Source organism: Saccoglossus kowalevskii, chromosome 19 (assembly GCF_978046115.1).
Source record: "Saccoglossus kowalevskii chromosome 19, keSacKowa6.1, whole genome shotgun sequence".
In the NCBI taxonomy this organism is placed as follows: domain Eukaryota; kingdom Metazoa; phylum Hemichordata; class Enteropneusta; family Harrimaniidae; genus Saccoglossus; species Saccoglossus kowalevskii.
Window position 1 is genome coordinate 17,791,688 of NC_140659.1, and position 24,036 is coordinate 17,815,723.

The following is a 24,036-nucleotide window of genomic DNA, read 5'->3' on the forward strand; positions in this document are numbered from 1 at the left end:
TGAATTTCAACAGTAAAATTTGCTTCCATTTTTACCATTCCAGTAGCTCAAATCATACTTACCATGCACGATCTTAGTTGGAATGAACTTCGCGCCAAGTACCACACACATTAAAACAGAGAGGAGTATTGTCAACCAACAGTCAACCTCTCCGTTTTCCCAATCTTTATACCGTGCAGAAATAATCAACCTCACTCCTGTGATTTGGTTATCAGAGACAATTATTGCAACCATCCGACATTGTGAGTAACAGCTCATTTCACTCAATTTCAACATCTTTCATCGTAACTCACATTGTTTATTCGGTCTAAAAGTTGTTCGCCCAACGTGGGGCTCAAACCCACGACCCCGGGATTAAGAGTCCCATGCTCTACCGACTGAGCTAGCCGGGCTGCTGATGAGAGTGTTTTTGCACCTCAATTAGCGACTTTGAGTAAATGTCGGACGATGATACGAAAAGACAGTGCATGACTTTGTGTTTAAGCTAAACGAAAACAACATCTGAATTTCAACAATAAAATTTGCTTCCGTTTTTACTATTACAGTAGCTCAAATCATACTCACCATGCACGATCTTAGGTGGAGGGAACTTCGCGCCAAGTACCACACACATTAAAACAGAGAGGAGTATTGTCAACCAACAGTCAACCTCTCCGTTTTCCGAATCTTAATACCATGCAGAAAGAATCAACCTCGCTCCTGTGATTTGGTTATCAGAGACAATTATTGCAGCCATCCGACATTGTGATTAAGAACTCATTTCACTCAATTTCGTGTCACATTCACCCACCGGAATTCAACATCTTTCATCGTAACTCACATTGTTTATTCTGTCTAATAGGTGTTCGCCCAATATGGGGCTCGAACCCACGACCCTGGGATTAAGAGTCCCATGCTCTACCGACTGAGCTAGCCGGGCTGCTGATGAGAGTGTTTTTGCACCTCAATTAGCGACTTTGAGTAAATGTCGGACGATGATACGAAAAGAGTGTGCATGACTTTGTGTTTAAGTTAAACGAAAACAACTTCTGAATTTCAACAATAAAATTTGCTTCCATTTTTACCATTCCTGTAGCTCAAATCATACTTACCATGCACGATCTTAGTTGGAATGAACTTCGCGCCAAGTACCACACACATTAAAACAGAGAGGAATATTGTCAACCAACAGTCAACCTCTCCGTTTTCCCAATCTTTATACCGTGCAGAAATAATCAACCTCACTCCTGTGATTTGGTTATCAGAGACAATTATTGCAACCATCCGACATTGTGAGTAAGAACTCATTTCACTCAATTTCGTGTCACATTCACCCACCGGAATTCAACATCATTCATAGTAACTCACATTGTTTATTTTGTCTAAAATATGTTCGCCCAACGTGGGGCTCGAACCCACGACCCTGGGATTAAGAGTCCCATGCTCTACCGACTGAGCTAGCCGGGCTGCTGATGAGAGTGTTTTTGCACCTCAATTAGCGACTTTGAGTAAATGTCGGACGATGATACGAAAAGACAGTGCATGACTTTGTGTTTAAGCTAAACGAAAACAACTTCTGAATTTCAACAATAAAATTTGCTTCCGTTTTTACTATTACAGTAGCTCAAATCATACTCACCATGCACGATCTTAGGTGGAGGGAACTTCGCGCCAAGTACCACACACATTAAAACAGAGAGGAGTATTGTCAACCAACAGTCAACGTCTCCGTTTTCCGAATCTTAATACCATGCAGAAATAATCAACCTCGCTCCTGTGATTTGGTTATCAGAGACAATTATTGCAGCCATCCGACATTGTGATTAAGAACTCATTTCACTCAATTTCGTGTCACATTCACCCACCGGAATTCAACATCTTTCATCGTAACTCACATTGTTTATTCTGTCTAATAGGTGTTCGCCCAATATGGGGCTCGAACCCACGACCCTGGGATTAAGAGTCCCATGCTCTACCGACTGAGCTAGCCGGGCTGCTGATGATAGTGTTTTTGCACCTCAATTAGCGACTTTGAGTAAATGTCGGACGATGATACGAAAAGAGTGTGCATGACTTTGTGTTTAAGTTAAACGAAAACAACTTCTGAATTTCAACAATAAAATTTGCTTCCATTTTTACCATTCCTGTAGCTCAAATCATACTTACCATGCACGATCTTAGTTGGAATGAACTTCGCGCCAAGTACCACACACATTAAAACAGAGAGGAATATTGTCAACCAACAGTCAACCTCTCCGTTTTCCCAATCTTTATACCGTGCAGAAATAATCAACCTCACTCCTGTGATTTGGTTATCAGAGACAATTATTGCAACCATCCGACATTGTGAGTAAGAACTCATTTCACTCAATTTCGTGTCACATTCACCCACCGGAATTCAACATCATTCATAGTAACTCACATTGTTTATTTTGTCTAAAAGATGATCGCCCAACGTGGGGCTCGAACCCACGACCCTGGGATTAAGAGTCCCATGCTCTACCGACTGAGCTAGCCGGGCTGGTGATGAGAGTGTTTTTGCACCTCAATTAGTGACTTTGAGTAAATGTCGGACGATGATACGAAAAGAGTGTGCATGACTTTGTGTTTAAGCTAAACGAAAACAACTTCTGAATTTCAACAATAAAATTTGCTTCCATTTTTACCATTCCTGTAGCTCAAATCATACTTACCATGCACGATCTTAGTTGGAATGAACTTCGCGCCAAGTACCACACACATTAAAACAGAGAGGAATATTGTCAACCAACAGTCAACCTCTCCGTTTTCCCAATCTTTATACCGTGCAGAAATAATCAACCTCACTCCTGTGATTTGGTTATCAGAGACAATTATTGCAACCATCCGACATTGTGAGTAAGAACTCATTTCACTCAATTTCGTGTCACATTCACCCACCGGAATTCAACATCATTCATAGTAACTCACATTGTTTATTTTGTCTAAAATATGTTCGCCCAACGTGGGGCTCGAACCCACGACCCTGGGATTAAGAGTCCCATGCTCTACCGACTGAGCTAGCCGGGCTGCTGATGAGAGTGTTTTTGCACCTCAATTAGCGACTTTGAGTAAATGTCGGACGATGATACGAAAAGACAGTGCATGACTTTGTGTTTAAGCTAAACGAAAACAACTTCTGAATTTCAACAATAAAATTTGCTTCCGTTTTTACTATTACAGTAGCTCAAATCATACTCACCATGCACGATCTTAGGTGGAGGGAACTTCGCGCCAAGTACCACACACATTAAAACAGAGAGGAGTATTGTCAACCAACAGTCAACCTCTCCGTTTTCCGAATCTTAATACCATGCAGAAATAATCAACCTCGCTCCTGTGATTTGGTTATCAGAGACAATTATTGCAGCCATCCGACATTGTGATTAAGAACTCATTTCACTCAATTTCGTGTCACATTCACCCACCGGAATTCAACATCTTTCATCGTAACTCACATTGTTTATTCTGTCTAATAGGTGTTCGCCCAATATGGGGCTCGAACCCACGACCCTGGGATTAAGAGTCCCATGCTCTACCGACTGAGCTAGCCGGGCTGCTGATGAGAGTGTTTTTGCACCTCAATTAGCGACTTTGAGTAAATGTCGGACGATGATACGAAAAGAGTGTGCATGACTTTGTGTTTAAGTTAAACGAAAACAACTTCTGAATTTCAACAATAAAATTTGCTTCCATTTTTACCATTCCTGTAGCTCAAATCATACTTACCATGCACGATCTTAGTTGGAATGAACTTCGCGCCAAGTACCACACACATTAAAACAGAGAGGAATATTGTCAACCAACAGTCAACCTCTCCGTTTTCCCAATCTTTATACCGTGCAGAAATAATCAACCTCACTCCTGTGATTTGGTTATCAGAGACAATTATTGCAACCATCCGACATTGTGAGTAAGAACTCATTTCACTCAATTTCGTGTCACATTCACCCACCGGAATTCAACATCATTCATAGTAACTCACATTGTTTATTTTGTCTAAAAGATGATCGCCCAACGTGGGGCTCGAACCCACGACCCTGGGATTAAGAATCCCATGCTCTACCGACTGAGCTAGCCGGGCTGGTGATGAGAGTGTTTTTGCACCTCAATTAGTGACTTTGAGTAAATGTCGGACGATGATACGAAAAGAGTGTGCATGACTTTGTGTTTAAGCTAAACGAAAACAACTTCTGAATTTCTACAATAAAATTTGCTTCCGTTTTTACTACTCCAGTAGCTCAAATCAAACTCACCATGCACGATCTTAGTTGGAATGAACTTCGCGCCAAGTACCACACACATTAAAACAGAGAGGAATATTGTCAACCAACAGTCAACCTCTCCGTTTTCCCAATCTTTATACCGTGCAGAAATAATCAACCTCACTCCTGTGATTTGGTTATCAGAGACAATTATTGCAAACATCCGACATTGTGAGTAAGAGCTCATTTCACTCAATTTCAACATCTTTCATCGTAACTCACATTGTTTATTCTGTCTAAAAGGCGTTCGCCCAACGTGGGGCTCGAACCCACGACCCTGGGATTAAGAGTCCCATGCTCTACCGACTGAGCTAGCCGGGCTGCTGATGATAGTGTTTTTACACCTCAATTAGCGACTTTGAGTAAATGTCGGACGATGATACGAAAAGAGTGTGCATGACTTTGTGTTTAAGCTAAACGAAAACAACTTCTGAATTTCAACAGTAAAATTTGCTTCCATTTTTACCATTCCAGTAGCTCAAATCATACTTACCATGCACGATATTAGTTGGAATGAACTTCGCGCCAAGTACCACACACATTAAAACAGAGAGGAGTATTGTCAACCAACAGTCAACCTCTCCGTTTTCCCAATCTTTATACCGTGCAGAAATAATCAACCTCACTCCTGTGATTTGGTTATCAGAGACAATTATTGCAACCATCCGACATTGTGAGTAAGAACTCATTTCACTCAATTTCGTGTCACATTCACCCACCGGAATTCAACATCATTCATAGTAACTCACATTGTTTATTTTGTCTAAAATATGTTCGCCCAACGTGGGGCTCGAACCCACGATCCTGGGATTAAGAGTCCCATGCTCTACCGACTGAGCTAGCCGGGCTGCTCATGAGAGTGTTTTTGCACCTCAATTAGCGACTTTGAGTAAATGTCGGACGATGATACGAAAAGAGTGTGCATGACTTTGTGTTTAAGCTAAACGAAAACAACTTCGGAATTTCAACAATAAAATTTGCTTCCATTTTTACCATTCCTGTAGCTCAAATCATACTTACCATGCACGATCTTAGTTGGAATGAACTTCGCGCCAAGTACCACACACATTAAAACAGAGAGGAGTATTGTCAACCATACAGTCAACCTCTCCGTTTTCCCAATCTTTATACCGTGCAGAAATAATCAACCTCACTCCTGTGATTTGGTTATCAGAGACAATTATTGCAAACATCCGACATTGTGAGTAAGAGCTCATTTCACTCAATTTCAACATCTTTCATCGTAACTCACATTGTTTATTCTGTCTAAAAGGCGTTCGCCCAACGTGGGGCTCGAACCCACGACCCTGGGATTAAGAGTCCCATGCTCTACCGACTGAGCTAGCCGGGCTGCCGATGAGAGTGTTTTTGCACCTCAATTAGCGACTTTGAGTAAATGTCGGACGATGATACGAAAAGAGTGTGCATGACTTTGTGTTTAAGCTAAACGAAAACAACTTCTGAATTTCAACAACAAAATTTGCTTCCATTTTTACCATTCCAGTAGCTCAAATCATACTTACCATGCACGATCTTAGTTGGAATGAACTTCGCGCCAAGTACCACACACATTAAAACAGAGAGGAATATTGTCAACCAACAGTCAACCTCTCCGTTTTCCCAATCTTTATACCGTGCAGAAATAATCAACCTCACTCCTGTGATTTGGTTATCAGAGACAATTATTGCAAACATCCGACATTGTGTGACTTTGTGTTTAAGCTAAACGAAAACAACTTCTGAATTTCAACAGTAAAATTTGCTTCCATTTTTACCATTCCAGTAGCTCAAATCATACTTACCATGCACGATCTTAGTTGGAATGAACTTCGCGCCAAGAACCACACACATTAAAACAGAGAGGAGTATTGTCAACCAACAGTCAACCTCTCCGTTTTCCCAATCTTTATACCGTGCAGAAATAATCAACCTCACTCCTGTGATTTGGTTATCAGAGACAATTATTGCAACCATCCGACATTGTGAGTAAGAACTCATTTCATTCAATTTCGTGTCACATTCACCCACCGGAATTCAACATCATTCATAGTAACTCACATTGTTTATTTTGTCTAAAAGATGTTCGCCCAACGTGGGGCTCGAACCCACGACCCTGGGATTAAGAGTCCCATGCTCTACCGACTGAGCTAGCCGGGCTGCTGATGAGAGTGTTTTTGCACCTCAATTAGCGACTTTGAGTAAATGTCGGACGATGATACGAAAAGAGTGTGGATGACTTTGTGTTTAAGCTAAACGAAAACAACTTCTGAATTTCAACAATAAAATTTGCTTCCATTTTTACCATTCCTGTAGCTCAAATCATACTTACCATGCACGATCTTAGTTGGAATGAACTTCGCGCCAAGTACCACACACATTAAAACAGAGAGGAGTATTGTCAACCAACAGTCAACCTCTCCGTTTTCCCAATCTTTATACCGTGCAGAAATAATCAACCTCACTCCTGTGATTTGGTTATCAGAGACAATTATTGCAACCATCCGACATTGTGAGTAAGAGCTCATTTCACTCAATTTCAACATCTTTCATCTTAACTCATATTGTATATTCTGTCTAAAAGGTGTTCGCCTAACGTGGGGCTCGAACCCACGACCCTGGGCTTAAGAGTCCCATGCTCTACCGACTGAGCTAGCCGGGCTGCTGATGAGAGTGTTTTTGCACCTCAATTAGTGACTTTGAGTAAATGTCGGACGATGATACGAAAAGAGTGTGCATGACTTTGTGTTTAAGCTAAACAAAAACAACTTCTGAATTTCAACAATAAAATTTGCTTCCGTTTTTACTACTCCAGTAGCTCAAATCATACTCACCATGCACGATCTTAGTTGGAATGAACTTCGCGCCAAGTACCACACACATTAAAACAGAGAGGAGTATTGTCAACCAACAGTCAACCTCTCCGTTTTCCCAATCTTTATACCGTGCAGAAATAATCAACCTCACTCCTGTGATTTGGTTATCAGAGACAATTATTGCAACCATCCGACATTGTGAGTAAGAACTCATTTCACTCAATTTCGTGTCACATTCACCCACCGGAATTCAACATCATTCATAGTAACTCACATTGTTTATTTTGTCTAAAAGATGTTCGCCCAACGTGGGGCTCGAACCCACGACCCTGGGATTAAGAGTCCCATGCTCTACCGACTGAGCTAGCCGGGCTGCTGATGAGAGTGTTTTTGCACCTCAATTAGCGACTTTGAGTAAATGTCGGACGATGATACGAAAAGAGTGTGGATGACTTTGTGTTTAAGCTAAACGAAAACAACTTCTGAATTTCAACAATAAAATTTGCTTCCATTTTTACCATTCCTGTAGCTCAAATCATACTTACCATGCACGATCTTAGTTGGAATGAACTTCGCGCCAAGTACCACACACATTAAAACAGAGAGGAGTATTGTCAACCAACAGTCAACCTCTCCGTTTTCCCAATCTTTATACCGTGCAGAAATAATCAACCTCACTCCTGTGATTTGGTTATCAGAGACAATTATTGCAACCATCCGACATTGTGAGTAAGAACTCATTTCATTCAATTTCGTGTCACATTCACCCACCGGAATTCAACATCATTCATAGTAACTCACATTGTTTATTTTGTCTAAAAGATGTTCGCCCAACGTGGGGCTCGAACCCACGACCCTGGGATTAAGAGTCCCATGCTCTACCGACTGAGCTAGCCGGGCTGCTGATGAGAGTGTTTTTGCACCTCAATTAGCGACTTTGAGTAAATGTCGGACGATGATACGAAAAGAGTGTGGATGACTTTGTGTTTAAGCTAAACGAAAACAACTTCTGAATTTCAACAATAAAATTTGCTTCCATTTTTACCATTCCTGTAGCTCAAATCATACTTACCATGCACGATCTTAGTTGGAATGAACTTCGCGCCAAGTACCACACACATTAAAACAGAGAGGAGTATTGTCAACCAACAGTCAACCTCTCCGTTTTCCCAATCTTTATACCGTGCAGAAATAATCAACCTCACTCCTGTGATTTGGTTATCAGAGACAATTATTGCAACCATCCGACATTGTGAGTAAGAACTCATTTCACTCAATTTCGTGTCACATTCACCCACCGGAATTCAACATCATTCATAGTAACTCACATTGTTTATTTTGTCTAAAAGATGTTCTCCCAACGTGGGGCTCGAACCCACGACCCTGGGATTAAGAGTCCCATGCTCTACCGACTGAGCTAGCCGGGCTGCTGATGAGAGTGTTTTTGCACCTCAATTAGCGACTTTGAGTAAATGTCGGACGATGATACGAAAAGAGTGTGGATGACTTTGTGTTTAAGCTAAACGAAAACAACTTCTGAATTTCAACAATAAAATTTGCTTCCATTTTTACCATTCCTGTAGCTCAAATCATACTTACCATGCACGATCTTAGTTGGAATGAACTTCGCGCCAAGTACCACACACATTAAAACAGAGAGGAGTATTGTCAACCAACAGTCAACCTCTCCGTTTTCCCAATCTTTATACCGTGCAGAAATAATCAACCTCACTCCTGTGATTTGGTTATCAGAGACAATTATTGCAACCATCCGACATTGTGAGTAAGAGCTCATTTCACTCAATTTCAACATCTTTCATCTTAACTCATATTGTATATTCTGTCTAAAAGGTGTTCGCCTAACGTGGGGCTCGAACCCACGACCCTGGGCTTAAGAGTCCCATGCTCTACCGACTGAGCTAGCCGGGCTGCTGATGAGAGTGTTTTTGCACCTCAATTAGTGACTTTGAGTAAATGTCGGACGATGATACAAAAAGAGTGTGCATGACTTTGTGTTTAAGCTAAACGAAAACAACTTCTGAATTTCAACAATAAAATTTGCTTCCGTTTTTACTACTCCAGTAGCTCAAATCATACTCACCATGCACGATCTTAGTTGGAATGAACTTCGCGCCAAGTACCACACACATTAAAACAGAGAGGAGTATTGTCAACCAACAGTCAACCTCTCCGTTTTCCCAATCTTTATACCGTGCAGAAATAATCAACCTCACTCCTGTGATTTGGTTATCAGAGACAATTATTGCAACCATCCGACATTGTGAGTAAGAACTCATTTCACTCAATTTCGTGTCACATTCACCCACCGGAATTCAACATCATTCATAGTAACTCACATTGTTTATTTTGTCTAAAAGATGTTCGCCCAACGTGGGGCTCGAACCCACGACCCTGGGATTAAGAGTCCCATGCTCTACCGACTGAGCTAGCCGGGCTGCTGATGAGAGTGTTTTTGCACCTCAATTAGCGACTTTGAGTAAATGTCGGACGATGATACGAAAAGAGTGTGGATGACTTTGTGTTTAAGCTAAACGAAAACAACTTCTGAATTTCAACAATAAAATTTGCTTCCATTTTTACCATTCCTGTAGCTCAAATCATACTTACCATGCACGATCTTAGTTGGAATGAACTTCGCGCCAAGTACCACACACATTAAAACAGAGAGGAGTATTGTCAACCAACAGTCAACCTCTCCGTTTTCCCAATCTTTATACCGTGCAGAAATAATCAACCTCACTCCTGTGATTTGGTTATCAGAGACAATTATTGCAACCATCCGACATTGTGAGTAAGAACTCATTTCACTCAATTTCGTGTCACATTCACCCACCGGAATTCAACATCTTTCATAGTAACTCACATTGTTTATTCTGTCTAAAAGGTGTTCGCCCAATATGGGGCTCGAACCCATGACCCTGGGATGAACAGTCCCATGCTCTACCGACTGAGCTAGCCGGGCTGCTGATGAGAGTGTTTTTGCACCTCAATTAGCGACTTTGAGTAAATGGCGGACGGTGATACGAAAAGACAGTGCATGGCTTTGTGTTTAAGCTAAACGAAAACAACTTCTGAATTTCAACAATAAAATTTGCTTCCGTTTTTACTATTAGAGTAGCTCAAATCATACTCACCATGCACGATCTTATGTGGAGGGAACTTCGCGCCAAGTACCACACACATTAAAACAGAGAGGAGTATTGTCAACCAACAGTCAACCTCTCCGTTTTCCGAATCTTAATACCATGCAGAAATAATCAACCTCGCTCCTGTGATTTGGTTATCAGAGACAATTATTGCAGCCATCCGACATTGTGAGTAAGAACTCATTTCACTCAAGTTCGTGTCACATTCACCCACCGGAATTCAACATCATTCATAGTAACTCACATTGTTTATTTTGTCTAAAAGATGTTCGCCCAACGTGGGGCTCGAACCCACGACCCTGGGATTAAGAGTCCCATGCTCTACCGACTGAGCTAGCCGTGCTGCTGATGAGAGTGTTTTTGCACCTCAATTAGTGACTTTGAGTAAATGTCGGACGATGATACGAAAAGAGTGTGCATAACTTTGTGTTTAAGCTAAACGAAAACAACTTCTGAATTTCAACAATAAAATTTGCTTCCGTTTTTACTACTCCATTAGCTCAAATCATACTCACCATGCACGATCTTAGTTGGAATGAACTTCGCGCCAAGTACCACACACATTAAAACAGAGAGGAGTATTGTCAACCAACAGTCAACCTCTCCGTTTTCCCAATCTTTATACCGTGCAGAAATAATCAACCTCGCTCCTGTGATTTGGTTATCAGAGACAATTATTGCAACCATCCGACATTGTGAGTAAGAACTCATTTCACTCAATTTCGTGTCACATTCACCCACCGGAATTCAACATCTTTCATAGTAACTCACATTGTTTATTCTGTCTAAAAGGTGTTCGCCCAATATGGGGCTCGAACCCATGACCCTGGGATGAACAGTCCCATGCTCTACCGACTGAGCTAGCCGGGCTGCTGATGAGAGTGTTTTTGCACCTCAATTAGCGACTTTGAGTAAATGTCGGACGGTGATACGAAAAGACAGTGCATGACTTTGTGTTTAAGCTAAACGAAAACAACTTCTGAATTTCAACAATAAAATTTGCTTCCATTTTTACTATTAGAGTAGCTCAAATCATACTTACCATGCACGATCTTAGTTGGAATGAACTTCGCGCCAAGTACCACACACATTAAAACAGAGAGGAGTATTGTCAACCAACAGTCAACCTCTCCGTTTTCCCAATCTTTATACCGTGCAGAAATAATCAACCTCACTCCTGTGATTTGGTTATCAGAGACAATTATTGCAACCATCCGACATTGTGAGTAAGAACTCATTTCACTCAATTTCGTGTCACATTCACCCACCGGAATTCAACATCATTCATAGTAACTCACATTGTTTATTTTGTCTAAAAGATGTTCGCCCAACGTGGGGCTCGAACCCACGACCCTGGGATTAAGAGTCCCATGCTCTACCGACTGAGCTAGCCGGGCTGCTGATGAGAGTGTTTTTGCACCTCAATTAGCGACTTTGAGTAAATGTCGGACGATGATACGAAAAGAGTGTGGATGACTTTGTGTTTAAGCTAAACGAAAACAACTTCTGAATTTCAACAATAAAATTTGCTTCCATTTTTACCATTCCTGTAGCTCAAATCATACTTACCATGCACGATCTTAGTTGGAATGAACTTCGCGCCAAGTACCACACACATTAAAACAGAGAGGAGTATTGTCAACTAACAGTCAACCTCTCCGTTTTCCCAATCTTTATACCGTGCAGAAATAATCAACCTCGCTCCTGTGATTTGGTTATCAGAGACAATTATTGCAACCATCCGACATTGTGAGTAAGAACTCATTTCACTCAATTTCGTGTCACATTCACCCACCGGAATTCAACATCTTTCATAGTAACTCACATTGTTTATTCTGTCTAAAAGGTGTTCGCCCAATATGGGGCTCGAACCCATGACCCTGGGATGAACAGTCCCATGCTCTACCGACTGAGCTAGCCGGGCTGCTGATGAGAGTGTTTTTGCACCTCAATTAGCGACTTTGAGTAAATGGCGGACGGTGATACGAAAAGACAGTGCATGACTTTGTGTTTAAGCTAAACGAAAACAACTTCTGAATTTCAACAATAAAATTTGCTTCCGTTTTTACTATTAGAGTAGCTCAAATCATACTTACCATGCACGATCTTACGTGGAGGGAACTTCGCGCCAAGTACCACACACATTAAAACAGAGAGGAGTATTGTCAACCAACAGTCAACCTCTCCGTTTTCCGAATCTTAATACCATGCAGAAATAATCAACCTCGCTCCTGTGATTTGGTTATCAGAGACAATTATTGCAGCCATCCGACATTGTGAGTAAGAACTCATTTCACTCAAGTTCGTGTCACATTCACCCACCGGAATTCAACATCATTCATAGTAACTCACATTGTTTATTTTGTCTAAAAGATGTTCGCCCAACGTGGGGTTCGAACCCACGACCCTGGGATTAAGAGTCCCATGCTCTACCGACTAAGCTAGCCGGGCTGCTGATGAGAGTGTTTTTGCACCTCAATTAGTGACTTTGAGTAAATGTCGGACGATGATACGAAAAGAGTGTGCATAACTTTGTGTTTAAGCTAAACGAAAACAACTTCTGAATTTCAACAATAAAATTTGCTTCCGTTTTTACTACTCCATTAGCTCAAATCATACTCACCATGCACGATCTTAGTTGGAATGAACTTCGCGCCAAGTACCACACACATTAAAACAGAGAGGAGTATTGTCAACCAACAGTCAACCTCTCCGTTTTCCCAATCTTTATACCGTGCAGAAATAATCAACCTCACTCCTGTGATTTGGTTATCAGAGACAATTATTGCAAACATCCGACATTGTGTGACTTTGTGTTTAAGCTAAACGAAAACAACTTCTGAATTTCAACAGTAAAATTTGCTTCCATTTTTACCATTCCAGTAGCTCAAATCATACTTACCATGCACGATCTTAGTTGGAATGAACTTCGCGCCAAGTACCACACACATTAAAACAGAGAGGAGTATTGTCAACCAACAGTCAACCTCTCCGTTTTCCCAATCTTTATACCGTGCAGAAATAATCAACCTCACTCCTGTGATTTGGTTATCAGAGACAATTATTGCAACCATCCGACATTATGAGTAAGAGCTCATTTCACTCAATTTCGTGTCACATTCACCCACCGGAATTCAACATCATTCATAGTAACTCACATTGTTTATTTTGTCTAAAAGATGTTCGCCCAACGTGGGGCTCGAACCCACGACCCTGGGATTAAGAGTCCCATGCTCTACCGACTGAGCTAGCCGGGCTGCTGATGAGAGTGTTTTTGCACCTCAATTAGCGACTTTGAGTAAATGTCGGACGATGATACGAAAAGAGTGTGGATGACTTTGTGTTTAAGCTAAACGAAAACAACTTCTGAATTTCAACAATAAAATTTGCTTCCATTTTTACCATTCCTGTAGCTCAAATCAACCTCACTCCTGTGATTTGGTTATCAGAGACAATTATTGCAACCATCCGACATTGTGAGTAAGAACTCATTTCACTCAATTTCGTGTCACATTCACCCACCGGAATTCAACATCTTTCATAGTAACTCACATTGTTTATTCTGTCTAAAAGGTGTTCGCCCAATATGGGGCTCGAACCCATGACCCTGGGATGAACAGTCCCATGCTCTACCGACTGAGCTAGCCGGGCTGCTGATGAGAGTGTTTTTGCACCTCAATTAGCGACTTTGAGTAAATGGCGGACGGTGATACGAAAAGACAGTGCATGGCTTTGTGTTTAAGCTAAACGAAAACAACTTCTGAATTTCAACAATAAAATTTGCTTCCGTTTTTACTATTAGAGTAGCTCAAATCATACTCACCATGCACGATCTTATGTGGAGGGAACTTCGCGCCAAGTACCACACACATTAAAACAGAGAGGAGTATTGTCAACCAACAGTCAACCTCTCCGTTTTCCGAATCTTAATACCATGCAGAAATAATCAACCTCGCTCCTGTGATTTGGTTATCAGAGACAATTATTGCAGCCATCCGACATTGTGAGTAAGAACTCATTTCACTCAAGTTCGTGTCACATTCACCCACCGGAATTCAACATCATTCATAGTAACTCACATTGTTTATTTTGTCTAAAAGATGTTCGCCCAACGTGGGGCTCGAACCCACGACCCTGGGATTAAGAGTCCCATGCTCTACCGACTGAGCTAGCCGTGCTGCTGATGAGAGTGTTTTTGCACCTCAATTAGTGACTTTGAGTAAATGTCGGACGATGATACGAAAAGAGTGTGCATAACTTTGTGTTTAAGCTAAACGAAAACAACTTCTGAATTTCAACAATAAAATTTGCTTCCGTTTTTACTACTCCATTAGCTCAAATCATACTCACCATGCACGATCTTAGTTGGAATGAACTTCGCGCCAAGTACCACACACATTAAAACAGAGAGGAGTATTGTCAACCAACAGTCAACCTCTCCGTTTTCCCAATCTTTATACCGTGCAGAAATAATCAACCTCGCTCCTGTGATTTGGTTATCAGAGACAATTATTGCAACCATCCGACATTGTGAGTAAGAACTCATTTCACTCAATTTCGTGTCACATTCACCCACCGGAATTCAACATCTTTCATAGTAACTCACATTGTTTATTCTGTCTAAAAGGTGTTCGCCCAATATGGGGCTCGAACCCATGACCCTGGGATGAACAGTCCCATGCTCTACCGACTGAGCTAGCCGGGCTGCTGATGAGAGTGTTTTTGCACCTCAATTAGCGACTTTGAGTAAATGTCGGACGGTGATACGAAAAGACAGTGCATGACTTTGTGTTTAAGCTAAACGAAAACAACTTCTGAATTTCAACAATAAAATTTGCTTCCATTTTTACTATTAGAGTAGCTCAAATCATACTTACCATGCACGATCTTAGTTGGAATGAACTTCGCGCCAAGTACCACACACATTAAAACAGAGAGGAGTATTGTCAACCAACAGTCAACCTCTCCGTTTTCCCAATCTTTATACCGTGCAGAAATAATCAACCTCACTCCTGTGATTTGGTTATCAGAGACAATTATTGCAACCATCCGACATTGTGAGTAAGAACTCATTTCACTCAATTTCGTGTCACATTCACCCACCGGAATTCAACATCATTCATAGTAACTCACATTGTTTATTTTGTCTAAAAGATGTTCGCCCAACGTGGGGCTCGAACCCACGACCCTGGGATTAAGAGTCCCATGCTCTACCGACTGAGCTAGCCGGGCTGCTGATGAGAGTGTTTTTGCACCTCAATTAGCGACTTTGAGTAAATGTCGGACGATGATACGAAAAGAGTGTGGATGACTTTGTGTTTAAGCTAAACGAAAACAACTTCTGAATTTCAACAATAAAATTTGCTTCCATTTTTACCATTCCTGTAGCTCAAATCATACTTACCATGCACGATCTTAGTTGGAATGAACTTCGCGCCAAGTACCACACACATTAAAACAGAGAGGAGTATTGTCAACTAACAGTCAACCTCTCCGTTTTCCCAATCTTTATACCGTGCAGAAATAATCAACCTCGCTCCTGTGATTTGGTTATCAGAGACAATTATTGCAACCATCCGACATTGTGAGTAAGAACTCATTTCACTCAATTTCGTGTCACATTCACCCACCGGAATTCAACATCTTTCATAGTAACTCACATTGTTTATTCTGTCTAAAAGGTGTTCGCCCAATATGGGGCTCGAACCCATGACCCTGGGATGAACAGTCCCATGCTCTACCGACTGAGCTAGCCGGGCTGCTGATGAGAGTGTTTTTGCACCTCAATTAGCGACTTTGAGTAAATGGCGGACGGTGATACGAAAAGACAGTGCATGACTTTGTGTTTAAGCTAAACGAAAACAACTTCTGAATTTCAACAATAAAATTTGCTTCCGTTTTTACTATTAGAGTAGCTCAAATCATACTTACCATGCACGATCTTATGTGGAGGGAACTTCGCGCCAAGTACCACACACATTAAAACAGAGAGGAGTATTGTCAACCAACAGTCAACCTCTCCGTTTTCCGAATCTTAATACCATGCAGAAATAATCAACCTCGCTCCTGTGATTTGGTTATCAGAGACAATTATTGCAGCCATCCGACATTGTGAGTAAGAACTCATTTCACTCAAGTTCGTGTCACATTCACCCACCGGAATTCAACATCATTCATAGTAACTCACATTGTTTATTTTGTCTAAAAGATGTTCGCCCAACGTGGGGTTCGAACCCACGACCCTGGGATTAAGAGTCCCATGCTCTACCGACTAAGCTAGCCGGGCTGCTGATGAGAGTGTTTTTGCACCTCAATTAGTGACTTTGAGTAAATGTCGGACGATGATACGAAAAGAGTGTGCATAACTTTGTGTTTAAGCTAAACGAAAACAACTTCTGAATTTCAACAATAAAATTTGCTTCCGTTTTTACTACTCCATTAGCTCAAATCATACTCACCATGCACGATCTTAGTTGGAATGAACTTCGCGCCAAGTACCACACACATTAAAACAGAGAGGAGTATTGTCAACCAACAGTCAACCTCTCCGTTTTCCCAATCTTTATTCCGTGCAGAAATAATCAACCTCACTCCTGTGATTTGGTTATCAGAGACAATTATTGCAAACATCCGACATTGTGTGACTTTGTGTTTAAGCTAAACGAAAACAACTTCTGAATTTCAACAGTAAAATTTGCTTCCATTTTTACCATTCCAGTAGCTCAAATCATACTTACCATGCACGATCTTAGTTGGAATGAACTTCGCGCCAAGTACCACACACATTAAAACAGAGAGGAGTATTGTCAACCAACAGTCAACCTCTCCGTTTTCCCAATCTTTATACCGTGCAGAAATAATCAACCTCACTCCTGTGATTTGGTTATCAGAGACAATTATTGCAACCATCCGACATTGTGAGTAAGAGCTCATTTCACTCAATTTCAACATCTTTCATCTTAACTCATATTGTTTATTCTGTCTAAAAGGTGTTCGCCCAACGTGGGGCTCGAACCCACGACCCTGGGCTTAAGAGTCCCATGCTCTACCGACTGAGCTAGCCGGGCTGCTGATGAGAGTGTTTTTGCACCTCAATTAGTGACTTTGAGTAAATGTCGGACGATGATACGAAAAGAGTGTGCATGACTTTGTGTTTAAGCTAAACGAAAACAACTTCTGAATTTCAACAATAAAATTTGCTTCCGTTTTTACTACTCCAGTAGCTCAAATCATACTCACCATGCACGATCTTAGTTGGAATGAACTTCGCGCCAAGTACCACACACATTAAAACAGAGAGGAGTATTGTCAACCAACAGTCAACTTCTCCGTTTTCCCAATCTTTATACCGTGCAGAAATAATCAACCTCACTCCTGTGATTTGGTTATCAGAGACAATTATTGCAACCATCCGACATTGTGAGTAAGAACTCATTTCACTCAATTTCGTGTCACATTCACCCACCGGAATTCAACATCATTCATAGTAACTCACATTGTTTATTTTGTCTAAAAGATGTTCGACCAACGTGGGGCTCGAACCCACGACCCTGGGATTAAGAGTCCCATGCTCTACCGACTGAGCTAGCCGGGCTGCTGATGAGAGTGTTTTTGCACCTCAATTAGCGACTTTGAGTAAATGTCGGACGATGATACGAAAAGAGTGTGGATGACTTTGTGTTTAAGCTAAACGAAAACAACTTCTGAATTTCAACAATAAAATTTGCTTCCATTTTTACCATTCCTGTAGCTCAAATCATACTTACCATGCACGATCTTAGTTGGAATGAACTTCGCGCCAAGTACCACACACATTAAAACAGAGAGGAGTATTGTCAACCAACAGTCAACCTCTCCGTTTTCCCAATCTTTATACCGTGCAGAAATAATCAACCTCACTCCTGTGATTTGGTTATCAGAGACAATTATGGCAACCATCCAACATTGTGAGTAAGAGCTCATTTCACTCAATTTCAACATCTTTCATCTTAACTCATATTGTTTATTCTGTCTAAAAGGTGTTCGCCCAACGTAGGGCTCGAACCCACGACCCTGGGCTTAAGAGTCCCATGCTCTACCGACTGAGCTAGCCGGGCTGCTGATGAGAGTGTTTTTGCACCTCAATTAGTGACTTTGAGTAAATGTCGGACGATGATACGAAAAGAGTGTGCATGACTTTGTGTTTAAGCTAAACGAAAACAACTTCTGAATTTCAACAATAAAATTTGCTTCCGTTTTTACTACTCCAGTAGCTCAAATCATACTCACCATGCACGATCTTAGTTGGAATGAACTTCGCGCCAAGTACCACACACATTAAAACAGAGAGGAGTATTGTCAACCAACAGTCAACCTCTCCGTTTTCCCAATCTTTATACCGTGCAGAAATAATCAACCTCACTCCTGTGATTTGGTTATCAGAGACAATTATTGCAACCATCCGACATTGTGAGTAAGAACTCATTTCACTCAATTTCGTGTCACATTCACCCACCGGAATTCAACATCTTTCATAGTAACTCACATTGTTTATTCTGTCTAAAAGGTGCTCGCCCAATATGGGGCTCGAACCCATGACCCTGGGATGAACAGTCCCATGCTCTACCGACTGAGCTAGCCGGGCTGCTGATGAGAGTGTTTTTGCACCTCAATTAGCGACTTTGAGTAAATGGCGGACGGTGATACGAAAAGACAGTGCATGACTTTGTGTTTAAGCTAAACGAAAACAACTTCTGAATTTCAACAATAAAATTTGCTTCCGTTTTTACTATTAGAGTAGCTCAAATCATACTCACCATGCACGATCTTATGTGGAGGGAACTTCGCGCCAAGTACCACACACATTAAAACAGAGAGGAGTATTGTCAACCAACAGTCAACCTCTCCGTTTTCCGAATCTTAATACCATGCAGAAATAATCAACCTCGCTCCTGTGATTTGGTTATCAGAGACAATTATTGCAGCCATCCGACATTGTGAGTAAGAACTCATTTCACTCAAGTTCGTGTCACATTCACCCACCGGAATTCAACATCATTCATAGTAACTCACATTGTTTATTTTGTCTAAACGATGTTCGCCCAACGTGGGGCTCGAACCCACGACCCTGGGATTAAGAGTCCCATGCTCTACCGACTGAGCTAGCCGGGCTGCTGATGAGAGTGTTTTTGCACCTCAATTAGTGACTTTGAGTAAATGTCGGACGATGATACGAAAAGAGTGTGCATAACTTTGTGTTTAAGCTAAACGAAAACAACTTCTGAATTTCAACAATAAAATTTGCTTCCGTTTTTACTACTCCATTAGCTCAAATCATACTCACCATGCACGATCTTAGTTGGAATGAACTTCGCGCCAAGTACCACACACATTAAAACAGAGAGGAGTATTGTCAACCAACAGTCAACCTCTCCGTTTTCCCAATCTTTATACCGTGCAGAAATAATCAACCTCACTCCTGTGATTTGGTTATCAGAGACAATTATTGCAACCATCCGACATTGTGAGTAAGAACTCATTTCACTCAATTTCGTGTCACATTCACCCACCGGAATTCAACATCATTCATAGTAACTCACATTATTTATTTTGTCTAAAAGATGTTCGCCCAACGTGGGGCTCGAACCCACGACCCTGGGATTAAGAGTCCCATGCTCTACCGACTGAGCTAGCCGGGCTGCTGATGAGAGTGTTTTTGCACCTCAATTAGCGACTTTGAGTAAATGTCGGACGATGATACGAAAAGAGTGTGGATGACTTTGTGTTTAAGCTAAACGAAAACAACTTCTGAATTTCAACAATAAAATTTGCTTCCATTTTTACCATTCCTGTAGCTCAAATCATACTTACCATGCACGATCTTAGTTGGAATGAACTTCGCGCCAAGTACCACACACATTAAAACAGAGAGGAGTATTGTCAACCAACAGTCAACCTCTCCGTTTTCCCAATCTTTATACCGTGCAGAAATAATCAACCTCACTCCTGTGATTTGGTTATCAGAGACAATTATTGCAACCATCCGACATTGTGAGTAAGAGCTCATTTCACTCAATTTCAACATCTTTCATCTTAACTCATATTGTTTATTCTGTCTAAAAGGTGTTCGCCCAACGTGGGGCTCGAACCCACGACCCTGGGCTTAAGAGTCCCATGCTCTACCGACTGAGCTAGCCGGGCTGCTGATGAGAGTGTTTTTGCACCTCAATTAGTGACTTTGAGTAAATGTCGGACGATGATACGAAAAGAGTGTGCATGACTTTGTGTTTAAGCTAAACGAAAACAACTTCTGAATTTCAACAATAAAATTTGCTTCCGTTTTTACTACTCCAGTAGCTCAAATCATACTCACCATGCACGATCTTAGTTGGAATGAACTTCGCGCCAAGTACCACACACATTAAAACAGAGAGGAGTATTGTCAACCAACAGTCAACCTCTCCGTTTTCCCAATCTTTATACCGTGCAGAAATAATCAACCTCACTCCTGTGATTTGGTTATCAGAGACAATTATTGCAACCATCCGACATTGTGAGTAAGAACTCATTTCACTCAATTTCGTGTCACATTCACCCACCGGAATTCAACATCATTCATAGTAACTCACATTGTTTATTTTGTCTAAAAGATGTTCGCCCAACGTGGGGCTCGAACCCACGACCCTGGGATTAAGAGTCCCATGCTCTACCGACTGAGCTAGCCGGGCTGCTGATGAGAGTGTTTTTGCACCTCAATTAGCGACTTTGAGTAAATGTCGGACGATGATACGAAAAGAGTGTGGATGACTTTGTGTTTAAGCTAAACGAAAACAACTTCTGAATTTCAACAATAAAATTTGCTTCCATTTTTACCATTCCTGTAGCTCAAATCATACTTACCATGCACGATCTTAGTTGGAATGAACTTCGCGCCAAGTACCACACACATTAAAACAGAGAGGAGTATTGTCAACCAACAGTCAACCTCTCCGTTTTCCCAATCTTTATACCGTGCAGAAATAATCAACCTCACTCCTGTGATTTGGTTATCAGAGACAATTATTGCAACCATCCGACATTGTGAGTAAGAGCTCATTTCACTCAATTTCAACATCTTTCATCTTAACTCATATTGTTTATTCTGTCTAAAAGGTGTTCGCCCAACGTGGGGCTCGAACCCACGACCCTGGGCTTAAGAGTCCCATGCTCTACCGACTGAGCTAGCCGGGTTGCTGATGAGAGTGTTTTTGCACCTCAATTAGTGACTTTGAGTAAATGTCGGACGATGATACGAAAAGAGTGTGCATGACTTTGTGTTTAAGCTAAACGAAAACAACTTCTGAATTTCAACAATAAAATTTGCTTCCGTTTTTACTACTCCATTAGCTCAAATCATACTCACCATGCACGATCTTAGTTGGAATGAACTTCGCGCCAAGTACCACACACATTAAAACAGAGAGGAGTATTGTCAACCAACAGTCAACCTCTCCGTTTTCCCAATCTTTATACCGTGCAGAAATAATCAACCTCGCTCCTGTGATTTGGTTATCAGAGACAATTATTGCAACCATCCGACATTGTGAGTAAGAACTCATTTCACTCAATTTCGTGTCACATTCACCCACCGGAATTCAACATCTTTCATAGTAACTCACATTGTTTATTCTGTCTAAAAGGTGTTCGCCCAATATGGGGCTCGAACCCATGACCCTGGGATGAACAGTCCCATGCTCTACCGACTGAGCTAGCCGGGCTGCTGATGAGAGTGTTTTTGCACCTCAATTAGCGACTTTGAGTAAATGTCGGACGGTGATACGAAAAGACAGTGCATGACTTTGTGTTTAAGCTAAACGAAAACAACTTCTGAATTTCAACAATAAAATTTGCTTCCATTTTTACTATTAGAGTAGCTCAAATCATACTTACCATGCACGATCTTAGTTGGAATGAACTTCGCGCCAAGTACCACACACATTAAAACAGAGAGGAGTATTGTCAACCAACAGTCAACCTCTCCGTTTTCCCAATCTTTATACCGTGCAGAAATAATCAACCTCACTCCTGTGATTTGGTTATCAGAGACAATTATTGCAACCATCCGACATTGTGAGTAAGAACTCATTTCACTCAATTTCGTGTCACATTCACCCACCGGAATTCAACATCATTCATAGTAACTCACATTGTTTATTTTGTCTAAAAGATGTTCGCCCAACGTGGGGCTCGAACCCACGACCCTGGGATTAAGAGTCCCATGCTCTACCGACTGAGCTAGCCGGGCTGCTGATGAGAGTGTTTTTGCACCTCAATTAGCGACTTTGAGTAAATGTCGGACGATGATACGAAAAGAGTGTGGATGACTTTGTGTTTAAGCTAAACGAAAACAACTTCTGAATTTCAACAATAAAATTTGCTTCCATTTTTACCATTCCTGTAGCTCAAATCATACTTACCATGCACGATCTTAGTTGGAATGAACTTCGCGCCAAGTACCACACACATTAAAACAGAGAGGAGTATTGTCAACCAACAGTCAACCTCTCCGTTTTCCCAATCTTTATACCGTGCAGAAATAATCAACCTCACTCCTGTGATTTGGTTATCAGAGACAATTATTGCAACCATCCGACATTGTGAGTAAGAGCTCATTTCACTCAATTTCAACATCTTTCATCTTAACTCATATTGTTTATTCTGTCTAAAAGGTGTTCGCCCAACGTGGGGCTCGAACCCACGACCCTGGGCTTAAGAGTCCCATGCTCTACCGACTGAGCTAGCCGGGCTGCTGATGAGAGTGTTTTTGCACCTCAATTAGTGACTTTGAGTAAATGTCGGACGATGATACGAAAAGAGTGTGCATGACTTTGTGTTTAAGCTAAACGAAAACAACTTCTGAATTTCAACAATAAAATTTGCTTCCGTTTTTACTACTCCTGTAGCTCAAATCATACTTACCATGCACGATCTTAGTTGGAATGAACTTCGCGCCAAGTACCACACACATTAAAACAGAGAGGAGTATTGCCAACCAACAGTCAACCTCTCCGTTTTCCCAATCTTTATACCGTGCAGAAATAATCAACCTCACTCCTGTGATTTGGTTATCAGAGACAATTATTGCAACCATCCGACATTGTGAGTAAGAACTCATTTCACTCAATTTCGTGTCACATTCACCCACCGGAATTCAACATCATTCATAGTAACTCACATTGTTTATTTTGTCTAAAAGATGTTCGCCCAACGTGGGGCTCAAACCCACGACCCTGGGATTAAGAGTCCCATGCTCTACAGACTGAGCTAGCCGGGCTGCTGATGAGAGTGTTTTTGCACCTCAATTAGCGACTTTGAGTAAATGTCGGACGATGATACGAAAAGAGTGTGGATGACTTTGTGTTTAAGCTAAACGAAAACAACTTCTGAATTTCAACAATAAAATTTGCTTCCATTTTTACCATTCCTGTAGCTCAAATCATACTTACCATGCACGATCTTAGTTGGAATGAACTTCGCGCCAAGTACCACACACATTAAAACAGAGAGGAGTATTGTCAACCAACAGTCAACCTCTCCGTTTTCCCAATCTTTATACCGTGCAGAAATAATCAACCTCACTCCTGTGATTTGGTTATCAGAGACAATTATTGCAACCATCCGACATTGTGAGTAAGAGCTCATTTCACTCAATTTCAACATCTTTCATCTTAACTCATATTGTTTATTCTGTCTAAAAGGTGTTCGCCCAACGTGGGGCTCGAACCCACGACCCTGGGCTTAAGAGTCCCATGCTCTACCGACTGAGCTAGCCGGGCT

At 41.3% G+C, this 24,036-nt stretch overlaps 32 non-coding genes across 32 annotated transcripts; all 32 read right to left on the reverse strand.

Moving 5' to 3' along the window:
* Positions 1-319: 319 nt before the first annotated feature.
* Positions 320-392, reverse strand: TRNAK-CUU (transfer RNA lysine (anticodon CUU)). The gene has a single exon. It is a non-coding gene; the product is annotated as a tRNA-Lys (tRNA).
* A 454-nt stretch (positions 393-846) lies between these two features.
* TRNAK-CUU (transfer RNA lysine (anticodon CUU)) lies at positions 847-919 on the reverse strand. The gene has a single exon. It is a non-coding gene; the product is annotated as a tRNA-Lys (tRNA).
* A 454-nt stretch (positions 920-1,373) lies between these two features.
* TRNAK-CUU (transfer RNA lysine (anticodon CUU)) lies at positions 1,374-1,446 on the reverse strand. Its single transcript has one exon. It is a non-coding gene; the product is annotated as a tRNA-Lys (tRNA).
* A 454-nt stretch (positions 1,447-1,900) lies between these two features.
* On the reverse strand, positions 1,901-1,973 carry TRNAK-CUU (transfer RNA lysine (anticodon CUU)). The gene has a single exon. It is a non-coding gene; the product is annotated as a tRNA-Lys (tRNA).
* A 454-nt stretch (positions 1,974-2,427) lies between these two features.
* Positions 2,428-2,500, reverse strand: TRNAK-CUU (transfer RNA lysine (anticodon CUU)). The gene has a single exon. It is a non-coding gene; the product is annotated as a tRNA-Lys (tRNA).
* Positions 2,501-2,954: 454 nt separating this feature from the next.
* On the reverse strand, positions 2,955-3,027 carry TRNAK-CUU (transfer RNA lysine (anticodon CUU)). Its single transcript has one exon. It is a non-coding gene; the product is annotated as a tRNA-Lys (tRNA).
* Positions 3,028-3,481: 454 nt separating this feature from the next.
* Positions 3,482-3,554, reverse strand: TRNAK-CUU (transfer RNA lysine (anticodon CUU)). Its single transcript has one exon. It is a non-coding gene; the product is annotated as a tRNA-Lys (tRNA).
* A 454-nt stretch (positions 3,555-4,008) lies between these two features.
* On the reverse strand, positions 4,009-4,081 carry TRNAK-CUU (transfer RNA lysine (anticodon CUU)). Its single transcript has one exon. It is a non-coding gene; the product is annotated as a tRNA-Lys (tRNA).
* A 429-nt stretch (positions 4,082-4,510) lies between these two features.
* TRNAK-CUU (transfer RNA lysine (anticodon CUU)) lies at positions 4,511-4,583 on the reverse strand. The gene has a single exon. It is a non-coding gene; the product is annotated as a tRNA-Lys (tRNA).
* A 454-nt stretch (positions 4,584-5,037) lies between these two features.
* On the reverse strand, positions 5,038-5,110 carry TRNAK-CUU (transfer RNA lysine (anticodon CUU)). Its single transcript has one exon. It is a non-coding gene; the product is annotated as a tRNA-Lys (tRNA).
* A 430-nt stretch (positions 5,111-5,540) lies between these two features.
* TRNAK-CUU (transfer RNA lysine (anticodon CUU)) lies at positions 5,541-5,613 on the reverse strand. The gene has a single exon. It is a non-coding gene; the product is annotated as a tRNA-Lys (tRNA).
* Positions 5,614-6,346: 733 nt separating this feature from the next.
* On the reverse strand, positions 6,347-6,419 carry TRNAK-CUU (transfer RNA lysine (anticodon CUU)). The gene has a single exon. It is a non-coding gene; the product is annotated as a tRNA-Lys (tRNA).
* Positions 6,420-7,375: 956 nt separating this feature from the next.
* On the reverse strand, positions 7,376-7,448 carry TRNAK-CUU (transfer RNA lysine (anticodon CUU)). Its single transcript has one exon. It is a non-coding gene; the product is annotated as a tRNA-Lys (tRNA).
* Positions 7,449-7,902: 454 nt separating this feature from the next.
* TRNAK-CUU (transfer RNA lysine (anticodon CUU)) lies at positions 7,903-7,975 on the reverse strand. The gene has a single exon. It is a non-coding gene; the product is annotated as a tRNA-Lys (tRNA).
* Positions 7,976-8,429: 454 nt separating this feature from the next.
* On the reverse strand, positions 8,430-8,502 carry TRNAK-CUU (transfer RNA lysine (anticodon CUU)). Its single transcript has one exon. It is a non-coding gene; the product is annotated as a tRNA-Lys (tRNA).
* A 956-nt stretch (positions 8,503-9,458) lies between these two features.
* Positions 9,459-9,531, reverse strand: TRNAK-CUU (transfer RNA lysine (anticodon CUU)). Its single transcript has one exon. It is a non-coding gene; the product is annotated as a tRNA-Lys (tRNA).
* Positions 9,532-10,512: 981 nt separating this feature from the next.
* Positions 10,513-10,585, reverse strand: TRNAK-CUU (transfer RNA lysine (anticodon CUU)). Its single transcript has one exon. It is a non-coding gene; the product is annotated as a tRNA-Lys (tRNA).
* A 981-nt stretch (positions 10,586-11,566) lies between these two features.
* Positions 11,567-11,639, reverse strand: TRNAK-CUU (transfer RNA lysine (anticodon CUU)). The gene has a single exon. It is a non-coding gene; the product is annotated as a tRNA-Lys (tRNA).
* Positions 11,640-12,620: 981 nt separating this feature from the next.
* TRNAK-CUU (transfer RNA lysine (anticodon CUU)) lies at positions 12,621-12,693 on the reverse strand. Its single transcript has one exon. It is a non-coding gene; the product is annotated as a tRNA-Lys (tRNA).
* A 733-nt stretch (positions 12,694-13,426) lies between these two features.
* TRNAK-CUU (transfer RNA lysine (anticodon CUU)) lies at positions 13,427-13,499 on the reverse strand. The gene has a single exon. It is a non-coding gene; the product is annotated as a tRNA-Lys (tRNA).
* Positions 13,500-14,347: 848 nt separating this feature from the next.
* On the reverse strand, positions 14,348-14,420 carry TRNAK-CUU (transfer RNA lysine (anticodon CUU)). The gene has a single exon. It is a non-coding gene; the product is annotated as a tRNA-Lys (tRNA).
* Positions 14,421-15,401: 981 nt separating this feature from the next.
* On the reverse strand, positions 15,402-15,474 carry TRNAK-CUU (transfer RNA lysine (anticodon CUU)). Its single transcript has one exon. It is a non-coding gene; the product is annotated as a tRNA-Lys (tRNA).
* A 981-nt stretch (positions 15,475-16,455) lies between these two features.
* TRNAK-CUU (transfer RNA lysine (anticodon CUU)) lies at positions 16,456-16,528 on the reverse strand. The gene has a single exon. It is a non-coding gene; the product is annotated as a tRNA-Lys (tRNA).
* Positions 16,529-17,236: 708 nt separating this feature from the next.
* TRNAK-CUU (transfer RNA lysine (anticodon CUU)) lies at positions 17,237-17,309 on the reverse strand. Its single transcript has one exon. It is a non-coding gene; the product is annotated as a tRNA-Lys (tRNA).
* A 454-nt stretch (positions 17,310-17,763) lies between these two features.
* TRNAK-CUU (transfer RNA lysine (anticodon CUU)) lies at positions 17,764-17,836 on the reverse strand. The gene has a single exon. It is a non-coding gene; the product is annotated as a tRNA-Lys (tRNA).
* Positions 17,837-19,319: 1,483 nt separating this feature from the next.
* On the reverse strand, positions 19,320-19,392 carry TRNAK-CUU (transfer RNA lysine (anticodon CUU)). The gene has a single exon. It is a non-coding gene; the product is annotated as a tRNA-Lys (tRNA).
* Positions 19,393-19,846: 454 nt separating this feature from the next.
* On the reverse strand, positions 19,847-19,919 carry TRNAK-CUU (transfer RNA lysine (anticodon CUU)). The gene has a single exon. It is a non-coding gene; the product is annotated as a tRNA-Lys (tRNA).
* Positions 19,920-20,348: 429 nt separating this feature from the next.
* TRNAK-CUU (transfer RNA lysine (anticodon CUU)) lies at positions 20,349-20,421 on the reverse strand. Its single transcript has one exon. It is a non-coding gene; the product is annotated as a tRNA-Lys (tRNA).
* Positions 20,422-20,875: 454 nt separating this feature from the next.
* TRNAK-CUU (transfer RNA lysine (anticodon CUU)) lies at positions 20,876-20,948 on the reverse strand. Its single transcript has one exon. It is a non-coding gene; the product is annotated as a tRNA-Lys (tRNA).
* Positions 20,949-22,431: 1,483 nt separating this feature from the next.
* TRNAK-CUU (transfer RNA lysine (anticodon CUU)) lies at positions 22,432-22,504 on the reverse strand. Its single transcript has one exon. It is a non-coding gene; the product is annotated as a tRNA-Lys (tRNA).
* A 429-nt stretch (positions 22,505-22,933) lies between these two features.
* Positions 22,934-23,006, reverse strand: TRNAK-CUU (transfer RNA lysine (anticodon CUU)). The gene has a single exon. It is a non-coding gene; the product is annotated as a tRNA-Lys (tRNA).
* Positions 23,007-23,962: 956 nt separating this feature from the next.
* TRNAK-CUU (transfer RNA lysine (anticodon CUU)) lies at positions 23,963-24,035 on the reverse strand. Its single transcript has one exon. It is a non-coding gene; the product is annotated as a tRNA-Lys (tRNA).
* Position 24,036: the final 1 nt, after the last annotated feature.